This window comes from Caloenas nicobarica, chromosome 1 (genome assembly GCF_036013445.1).
Source record: "Caloenas nicobarica isolate bCalNic1 chromosome 1, bCalNic1.hap1, whole genome shotgun sequence".
NCBI lineage: Eukaryota > Metazoa > Chordata > Aves > Columbiformes > Columbidae > Caloenas > Caloenas nicobarica.
In genome coordinates, this window is record NC_088245.1 from 102,234,570 (window position 1) to 102,244,771 (window position 10,202).

Below are 10,202 nucleotides of genomic sequence, written 5' to 3' on the forward strand. Positions count from 1 at the left end.
AACTCACCCAGCTACAACATCCTGAGATACCAGGGGTGAACAGAAGTCAGTCGTTCAGCAGGGTCATATTAGGGAATAGACTGCCTTACCTTATTGAACAGTTGGGTATACTGCTTCCTATAGAATTGTTTTAAAAATTGCTTTTATAGAATTTTCTTAGCATTACTAGCTTTTCTTGGTATAAGTTCTGCAAGCTATGAACTTTTGAACTTTGTGCTTCATTAAGTAAAGAAGGTCTCAGAGCAGTTCAGGCTACTAGATAAGGGGAGTTATGTCCCTGGAGATAAGTAAGGGAGCAGAAGATGAAGAAGAATGAAACAGAAGAAGAAGAAGAAGAAGAAGAAGAGGAGGAGGAAGAAAAAAGAAGAAGATTTCGGTTTGCCAAGAACTTATTTTTCTCCAGCTGCAAGTGTAAAATAGCAACTGAAGGTCAGGACTTTCACTGATGGCCCACTGACAAAAATGAAGAGAAACAATGAAGAATAGGGAGACCCCAGATTCTAAATTTGCGACTGGTCTGGAGTGACACAGGGGGAATGGAGGATAGGACTGCGGGGGTATAATTGTCCAAGTTTTTGAGGTTTTTTTGCTGAGGGTCTCTCTTCATTAGGCACCCAGCTCAAGCTGCTTTACACTGTACTTTGTGGATAAATTATTTATTAAGAAGAATTTCTAGAAGCCATGCTTCTAGAAGCAACTTCCTTGACAGTAGAGTTTGAGCCTAATTCCTGCCGAAGAGACTATACTGACTAATGTCCAGATCACTATTGCCAATGGAATAACATATTGCCACAGCTGAATAGGAATGTTTTGCAACAGAGCTTCAGAAGTTACATGCAAGAAGTCCATCTGGTACACTTGAGAGAAATCCTTCAAACACAATGCGACCATAGGCCACAAGAGAGAGGTTTTTGAGAGCTGCTGCTAGCTGCCCCCAAATGACTTCAGCATATGCTTTGAAACTCCATTGCTAGCAACTGGATGTACATCAGAAAAATGAGACTAAGATACACATCAGCGACTTTTTCATCAGAGTTGCCTTAAAGCATGGAAATATAACATCTGAATGAGAGTGAGATAGAGAGAAAGCACAGAAAGACATAGGAAACAAAAACCAAAGCAGTTATGTGTGGATGCAGGATTCCATTTGCAGATTTTAAATCTGCACTGCTACACTGCCACGGTCAGCAAACAAATCAAATTCCACAGTATGATGTGGAAGGCTTTTCTACCATTTCTGATTGGTAATGAAGCATGGTAGAAGAATACTTCAGCACATTGAGGAACGTTCTATTAATTAAAAATGTTATCCTGTCATTTTACATGGTCTACTATTGCCAAGTCAGTGATAGTTTTTCCGACTGTGACAGGAAATTTGAATACATGCAGTGCAAAATTTGGGACATTTAAGACATTTAAGGCATTTTTCAAGACATGGTCAATGTGGCAAAAACATGTAACGTAAACAAGAAATTCGCGCTGTTCTATCCAGCAGGGTAATTACAGATTGGGTTTTTTTCCCTTCTTCTTAGTGGATATTTATTCCTACTTAAATTTTAACATAACTCTTTTAAATATGTAAAGAAGAGAAATATTATACTGAAATAATTATGTTCATTTCATCCTCTCCCATCATCTCTAAATATTGGACGGAAACAGCCTGCACTTGAAAGTGAATTTTGGGCTGGGACAAAAAAATTCTTGAACCTTTCTACTCATGAACAGAACTCCTTCTTTCTGACTGAGACATGATCATCCAGACACTTTCATGTGATGTGTCTGTTGAATATTGCCCTTGCGAGTAAGTACAACTCTAACCCTAGTCCATTTGTGCCCTCAGGAAGCTAATATCATCACAGGGGTATGTTTCATCCAAAAGGTGCATGTTTAGTGCATGGCTGAGAAAAAGATACAAAGACTTGCTCAGTAGATTGCTGTCTACCCTGGCAGTGAATCAGACATCTACCAGCTGAGGATGTTGTGGACATCTATCACGTGGATGAATGTGTGCAATCTGACTGAAAGCAACATTTGTAGTATCAGTATAAATTAATTATGTTCAATATTCGCTCCAGATGAGGAACAAGTTAATACTGGTATGCAAGTTTCTTCAAAATCCTTTCAGCAGAATGAAACAATGTCAAGAGTTGTCATAGGACACTTCATACTAAACACAACATAAATCTGTTTTGTAATGTGCTTATTCACCAGCATTTTCAGAAGGCAATGCCATCTGTGCTGCCTCAAGAGAACAGGGCTCTGTATTATAGCTAAAGGAGCTGGCTTGACAAGCCTGGTAGGTAACCCAAAGGCTGAGACATTCCTGGCCCTTGAGCCCTAAAGGCTGTTGAATTTCTTTTCTGGAAGGTTTTCAAAGGTATGCCTAGGCAAAACCCCATCTACCTTGGTAAAAATTGTCTTAATTTCCACCAGAAGCTGGAGCAACATAAGCCCTAGAGGTTTCTTCTCCTCAACATTTCTATAATTAATTTTATGATGCTGTCTCTTCATATATCGTGAGGAAGAGAGAAAGCACTGAAGAGCAGAACATCTGTGTATACTAAAGGGCAATGCTAGCCCAGAAGCAAATTTTCTGACTCATAGAATCATAGAATGGTTTGAGTTGGAAGAGGCCTTAAAGATAATCTAGTTCCAACACCCATGTCATAAGGAGGGTAACCTTCCACTAGGTCAGGTTGCTGAAAGTCCCGTCCAATCTGGCCTTGAACACTTCCAGGGATGGAGTACCCACAGCTTCTCTGTGCAATCTGTTTCAGTGCCTCACCACCCTCATGGTGAAGAATTTCTTCCTTACATCTAATCTAAATCTACCCTCTTTGAGTTTAAAGCCATCACCCCTTGTCCTATCATTACATGGTCTTGTAAAAAGTCTCTCTCCAGCTTTCTTGTAGGCCTCCTTTAGGTACTGGAAGGCTACTGTAAGGTCTCCCTTGAGCCTTCTCCAGGCTGTCTCAGCCTGTCTTCATAGGACAGGTGTTCCAGCCTTCTGATCATCTTCGTGGCCCTTCTCTGGACTCACTCCAACAGGTCCATGTCCTTCTTATGTTAGGTGCCTGAGAGCTGGACATAGTACTCCAAGTGGGGTCTCAGAAGAACAGAGTACCGGGGAAGAATCACCTCCCTCAACCTGCTGGCCATGCTTCTTTTGATGTAGCCCAGCATATGGTTGGCTTTCTGGTCTGCAAGCACATATTGCTGGCTCAAATTGAGATTGTCATAAACCAACACCCCTAGTCCTTCTCTGCAGGGCTGCCTTCAATCCATTCCCTGCCCAACGGGTATTTGTGCTTGGGATTGCAGGACCTTGCACTTGGCCTTGTTGAACTTAATTAGGTTCACACGGGCCCAGCTCTCAAGCCTATCAAGGTCCCTCTGGGTGGCATCTGTTCTCTACAGCGTGTTGACCACACCACACAGCCTGGTGTCATCGTCAAACTTACTGTGGGTGCAATCGATCCCACTGCCCATGTTACCAACAAAGATGTTAAACACATTGGTCCCAATACCAACCCGTTAGGAGAGTCACTCATCACTGGTCTCTACTTGGACATCGAGCTGCTGACTGCAACCCTTAGAGTGTGACCATCCAGGCAATTCTTTATCCATCAAGTAGTCCATCCATCAAATCCATGTCTCTCCAATTTAGAGACAAGGGTGTCACTCAGGGCGATATCTAATACTTTGCAGAAGTCCAGGTAGATGACATCAGTTGCTCTTCCCTTATCCACCAACACTGTAACTCCATCATAGAAGGCCACCAAATTTGTCAAGGATGATTTGCCTTTAGTGAAGCCATGGTAGCTGTCATCAATCACCTCCTTATTTTCCATGTGTCTTGGCATCATTTCCAGGAGGATCTGATCCATGATCTTGCTGGGTACAGGGGTCAGACTGACTGGCCTGTAGCTCCCTGTCTTGTCCCTTTTTCTTTTTTTAAAAGTGGGGCTTATGTTGCTCAGACCTTTTCTCTGTATTGCTCCCTGGCTACCTGTCCTTGCTTCCGCCTTCTGTAGGCTTCCTTTTTTTGTTTGAGTTGGTCCAAGAGCTCTTTGTTCATCCATGCAGGCCTCCTGGAATTTTTGCCTGACCTCTTTTTTGTTGGGATGGATCACTCCTGGGGTAGGTGATCCTTGAATGTTAACCAGCTTTCTTCGGGCCATCTTCCCTCCAGGGCTTCACCCTATGGTACTTTACCAAAGTCTATTCTCCTGAAGTCATGAAGACTCACTATAAATACATTTAGACTGAAAGTTAAAACAAAGTTTTTAAGCATGAAAATGGTGAGATTCTCATACAGTCTTTCAGCTGAAGTTAATTAAGGCAAAACCATAACTGTCATTAAAATGAGGCTTAAGAATTTTGTGGACATTGTCTCATATGGTGTCTTTGATGTAAATGACTTCATTTGGTGATATTTCATATAGATGGTATATGTGCTGCTGGGGAATTCATGTGGTGTCCTTTTGGCAAAATAGTCTGTATAGGAGTAGCCTGGAAGTGAGAATAAAACATGCTTGATGGAAGACACCAGGCAGGCTAAGAGGGGCTCTTCTTAGGTAGATAATGCTGAACAGGATGATGACCAACAATCAGATTAAACTGTAGCTGGGGATTACACAGACTTTTGGAGGAGGGCAGGGGAAGGTAAGAGACATTACCTTGAAAAGAAGTGTAAAAGAAACAAGAGGATTTGCAAAAATTGGAGAGAGATATGTGGAAAATCAGGTTTGACATGGAAATGAGTGGTCCCTGGCATTGTAGCCTCTGTTCAGCCCAGACAGAGCACCGTCCCATGGCACCTGCACCTAGCCAGGGACTATCCATGCAGGGCACCCCACAGGGACATGCTGTGTGTGTTTCCCTCCCACGTGGGTCAGTGGGTGGTCAGGAGTGGCAGGGGCTTACCTGACAATGGAGCAACCACATCTCCCACAGGCAGAATGGAGGAACCCCCATGGGAGGTGATGGTGACCCACACAGCCTGGGGGAAGGGGGTGCAAACTTACGTTTGCAGATGTATGCATTTCTATGTGTGTGTTTGAGCTTGTGTCATTAGAACTTGTGGGGATTCATTGCAGAAGAGCGTTTAAAAATTTGTAGTTGTTTACTAACCTTTGGTGAGGCCCCAGTATTGTGATTTATCTGTTCTATTCCTGATATTGATCCTGAATGTACAACTTGCTATTTGCTGGTTAATTAAATGTCATTATTAATTCAATAACCACTTCAATATTGATTTGATTTAAACCATGTGAGTTGAGCAGTTTTCTCCTGCAACAGTGGTCATCTGTCAATTTTCCTCACATAAAATTGTCAAAATTATAGCTCCAAGATCTGATTTCAATCAAAAGACTCTTATTGCTTCTGACAGGCTTTAGATCAGATTCAAAATCATTACTAGTGAAGTAAAATACATTAATTTAGCAGCAAGCATATGGCAAGGGGAAGAAATGTTATTTAAATGAATATATAGAATTAAGGCCCTGGGGTTCAGCATCAAATTAATACAATGACAAAGCTTTTAGATTCACACTTTTTGCCCACATCATAAAGTGTAGCTACCTATTAGGAGTTTTCTTGATATCACTTTATTTTTGCCTTCAGTTTCTCATTTAAAAAAATCTTGGAAATAATTCAATGAAAAACTAAAGAAAATATTAAAAAAAAACCAAAACCAAAACCAAAACCAAATCAACATGGTAAGCTAGTCACAGATTTTTTTCATTCCCATTTTCAAATACATGTTATCTGAATACCTATTTTTAACCTTTCTTTGCCTCTCAGGAGAAGCTAAGCCTCTAATACACTACACCCCAGCTAGAAAGCAATCGCTAATTTAAATCAGGACTTTACAATGCATTGATACCTCTTTGCTGGCATAACTCTTTCTTTAAGTTTTAAAGCTTCCACTTGCTTAGTATGTTTCAGTGGAGGTAAAAGAAGTGGCTTATTGTCAGTTTTCTGGTTTTTACATGCTTACTGATCTATGAATTTGCCTGTTCTTGCCTTAGTCAATCACTTCCCAGAATTTGTCCAATACCACTTCTTAGGAAGCTGGTCTTGCTTTTATGTGGTGGGGAAAACAGCACTCAGCCACATTCGCTGTGCTCTGCCAAATGTCTCAGAAGAAACAATGTTGCTTTTCATTCTCCGAGACTATGCCTATACTAGCAGGGATAGAGGTGCCTCAGATTCCCAGCTCTGGGCTGGAGTATACCCCAATTAGCTTCTATTTCCATACAGAGTACGACCTGGGCACGCACCAACCTTCCCTCTTCATGTCCGGTTTTACACTGAAATGTGGCTTCTGCACCCAAAGGGAAATCAAATAAGTCATCGTCTGTTGGATTAGGTTCCCAGACTACTTACAGAAGGACACAGCCAAAATGTCTTTAGTCTCAACTTTTCCCTCTTCAGAAATCTGAGTGCCTAAACCCTCATATTCCCTGTGAATTCAGTACTAAATGTCAGTTCTTTCATACCTAAGGCTAAAATGAACACTTTGAAGTAAAACACGCAAATGCTTTTACCTGTGAGATATTAATTACCACTCTACGGACATAGTCATGTGGTCTACAGAAACCAAGTTACTGAAATGTGATGAGTGACTGCTTGTCAATGGAGCCATGGTATCAGGCAACGTGTGCATTTAGTTTTTCTTGTCAGTTGTTAAGTGGAACATTCATTGAAGCTACTAAATCCCATGACAGATACAGCTGTTATACCCACTGGGAAAATATGTGTGCACAGCAAATCACCCCATGCCTTTTTCATTGAAATGTCAAGATTTAAGAACATTACAAGAATTGGACCAGCCATAGGTCTTCTGCAGGGTGGCCTTCTCCAGTTCTTTTTCCCTTTTGTCTAACAGAGAGCTGGAAACAAACTATTTCAAATATAAGCCATTAAAAACCATATCCCCATCCTTTCATTTGCTTTTGGATGACTGCCATAATTACATTGTTCCTATTCAGTAAGTATGATTCCCCCCTACCTATTAACTGAGTGTTTAGCTGTATAGTGGCATACAGTTCTCTCAGAATGTTTCAACCTGTAACTGCTATCTAATACTGCCTTTGCACATTACATTAGAGCAAATAATCACACTATTTCCAAAACATCATAATAAAATGAGAAGCTCCAGCACTATAAATAGCTTATAAACTTTTCCTGTCTGTGAGTGACTCTTTAGCTGGCATCTTCCATATTCTGCATATGACCTGTTTCTATTTCTCTCACTTTCTTACCACATGCACTCCTTAGAAGGTGCCTAGTTAGTTAGGACTCCTGTGAGGCTTGACCTGCAGCTCAGCTAAGGCAGATCATCCACTGAATTCACCTCTTTTCTCTAGGAGTCCCAACTCAAAAGTGTAATCTCAACACTTGTTGAGACTTTTTTTTTTCTTTTTTCCATGTGAATTTGACAGGGAAAGCAAAGCTTTAAGAGAAAGCCTCAGAGATACTGACAGGAGCTTGATTCAGGAGCTCTTAGCAATTTCCTTCCTTAATGCAGGGGAGATCTTAAAAAAGGAATTGTTCTTTATCCTCATAGGTTACATGTTTTTTCTAACAACTTTCACTAGAGGCAATTTGTAAGTATTTATATTTTTTTAGTCAAAACCGAATTGTGCCATTCCTTTTTTTTTCCTAATTGCTTATTTTTAATATTATTTATTTACCTTTTACAGGGATCCTGAAAATGTTTGGTTTAATAATTTATTCTGCTCATTAGTAATATCAGGTCTGAGAATCTTTCCTTTTTTAATTTTGATGAACAACTATTAAGAGGTCTGAGGCTACTCTCTGTGATAGCCCCTGTGATGGTGGAATCACTATCTTGGAGATTTTCTTTTACCCACTTTGCTAAATAAACACGGGGGTTACAAAAGTGGGTAAAAAGTAACTTTAAGCAATTACAATATAAGAATTACTGACTTTCTGCCTAAGTGCATTTTCAGTCATCTGCTGTAAAGAAATACTGGCACTGTAAGTTCTACTGGCTTGAAAAATTGCATTTATCTTTTTAAGTGTCAGGAACATTTCCAGAATCTGTGATAACCTTTAGAATTAGGAGAAAGTCTTCAGTTGCACTCCATCACTTCATGTGTTTTGCATTGTTTCTTATGATAAGCGTAACTTATATTTGCTTTCCACAAATCACCATGCTTTACAGCTTAGGTTTGTCCTGAGACACAACTTTCATAAAAGGTATGGTGGAACACAAAACCCCTGTGGTTAGGGAGGTGGGAAACAAGATTTCAGGCTTGTCAAGGGATTTTTTCCTCTTTGTGGGTCCCGTTTGAGTGGTTGTTTTTCTCATGTCTCACAATAGCACAGCTGGACAGCTATATCCTTATAGCAGATGGCCGCGGAAATGGCACATTCTGTGATTTCTCTGCATATGACTTTTTGTTCTCTTTTCCAAAACTTTTCATAATAGAAAGACAATATGTAGTTCAGTCACCCCATTTTCTATGCAAGGTTTTGCCAGGCTCGTATTTATTTTTTCCTGGTTTAATTTTCTGTTCTTTATTTCCAGACTTCAGTGATAAACTTCAACATCAAATTCAGAGCTCTGGGTAACTGGGAAAGAAATGTAATAAATGTATCCTATCATTAGGCTTTTACTTTTCCCTGATTTTCTTTGAGAAATCGTGTTTTTTAAAGAAGCTTATTACCCTAGAAAGCCAAATAGCATTTTAAATGTTTCAGTAATGTTTATTCACTTTTATTTCCTATTTAGGAAATTAAACTTAGCATATTTTTACACCCACACTTATTGCACGATACATCTGTTAGACTCAGACGTAATCAATTACTGGAACAGTGACTATTTATGCTATGTGTATGTTAACTTTTCTATTAAGCACTATCTAGCCACTGGCAGGTAGTTCCTAGACAGAATACTAATGTCCTAGCGTAAAGGTACTTCTTCACTGTCGTCTTTATTTAGCCTCATATTTCTAGGTACTCACACTGTAGGTTTTTAAAGTTGAAATGAGAAAGATTTTTCTAAAGCTAGTCCTGCCAGTTCCCCTAAAAGGAGAGCCTGACTATCCTTCAAGGTCAGTGTCAAAAATTGACTGTTGAATACATCAACCTGACTCTTCACCACAGCTGTTTAGTTAAAGCAGAACTCCCTGGTGGAGCATCTTTAAAACAGCCTCAGGTCTGGACTGGAGGAATTTTAATGCAGATTATGTTGAGGAAAAAGAAGGATGACAAAGCAAAGCAATAGGACAAAATCATTAAAAAAAAATTGAAGTAACAATTTTTTAACTCATCTAAGGAGTTACTGATTTTTCTGTTCTTCACCTCAGTGATCTCAATTTTGAAAGGTAAGAAAAGGAAGCCTTGAAGGAACACATTTAATTCTCCTCTTGTTTCCTGAACTCATAAATACAGAGCATCAAAGTATCACCTGTATGTATCATCACTTTAGCAGAAGTGAATCAGTAACTGAGAAAAAAGTGCCATTACCAGGTTGTGAAATAAGGGAGGGGTTTTTTATTTCACGAAGTTCTAGCTTATTTCTGGAAAACTAGTAAGGTGTTGTGACATCAGTAGAAATTTTGCAGGCTGCTGATGTTTCAAAAAAGTCATACATGAGAGAAATAGTTTATTTATGTTGTTCCAAATGGTTTTGGAACAGATTCCAATCTTTTAAAAGTGTTTCAGAAAGAGAGTAGTTATCACTTTAAAGTGTTAACCCACCCCTGAAATCACATCCTTAGGCTTTTCCCCACGTTGTAAACACTTGAAACTAGGCTGCCATGGGGAACCTGATGGTTCAGCAAGGCCCAGAGTCAATGCCCTGTCCACTGAATCCTGCCCATTCCAGGTGTTTGTCAAGATCAACCTTTGAACAATGTTTGATGAACCATAGAGAGCACCCTGAAATTTTTCTTTTATGTAGTTTTGCTAAATATTGATGACTTTCTGATTTTTCAGTCTCCTCTTCTGTATCATTAGGAATACTGTGGATATACCATGCACCAGAGATTCAGTGCCATTACTTCTCAGACCACTGAAAGACTGTTAGTCTGGTAAATCAATTCAGTTATAAAATGGGAAAGGGTTTGGTTTTGGGTTGGGGTTTAGTTTTTTTGGAGGGGAATAGCAGTTACATTTTTTACGAAATAATAGTTAGTGACAGATATCTCAGAGTAATTCCTAAATGA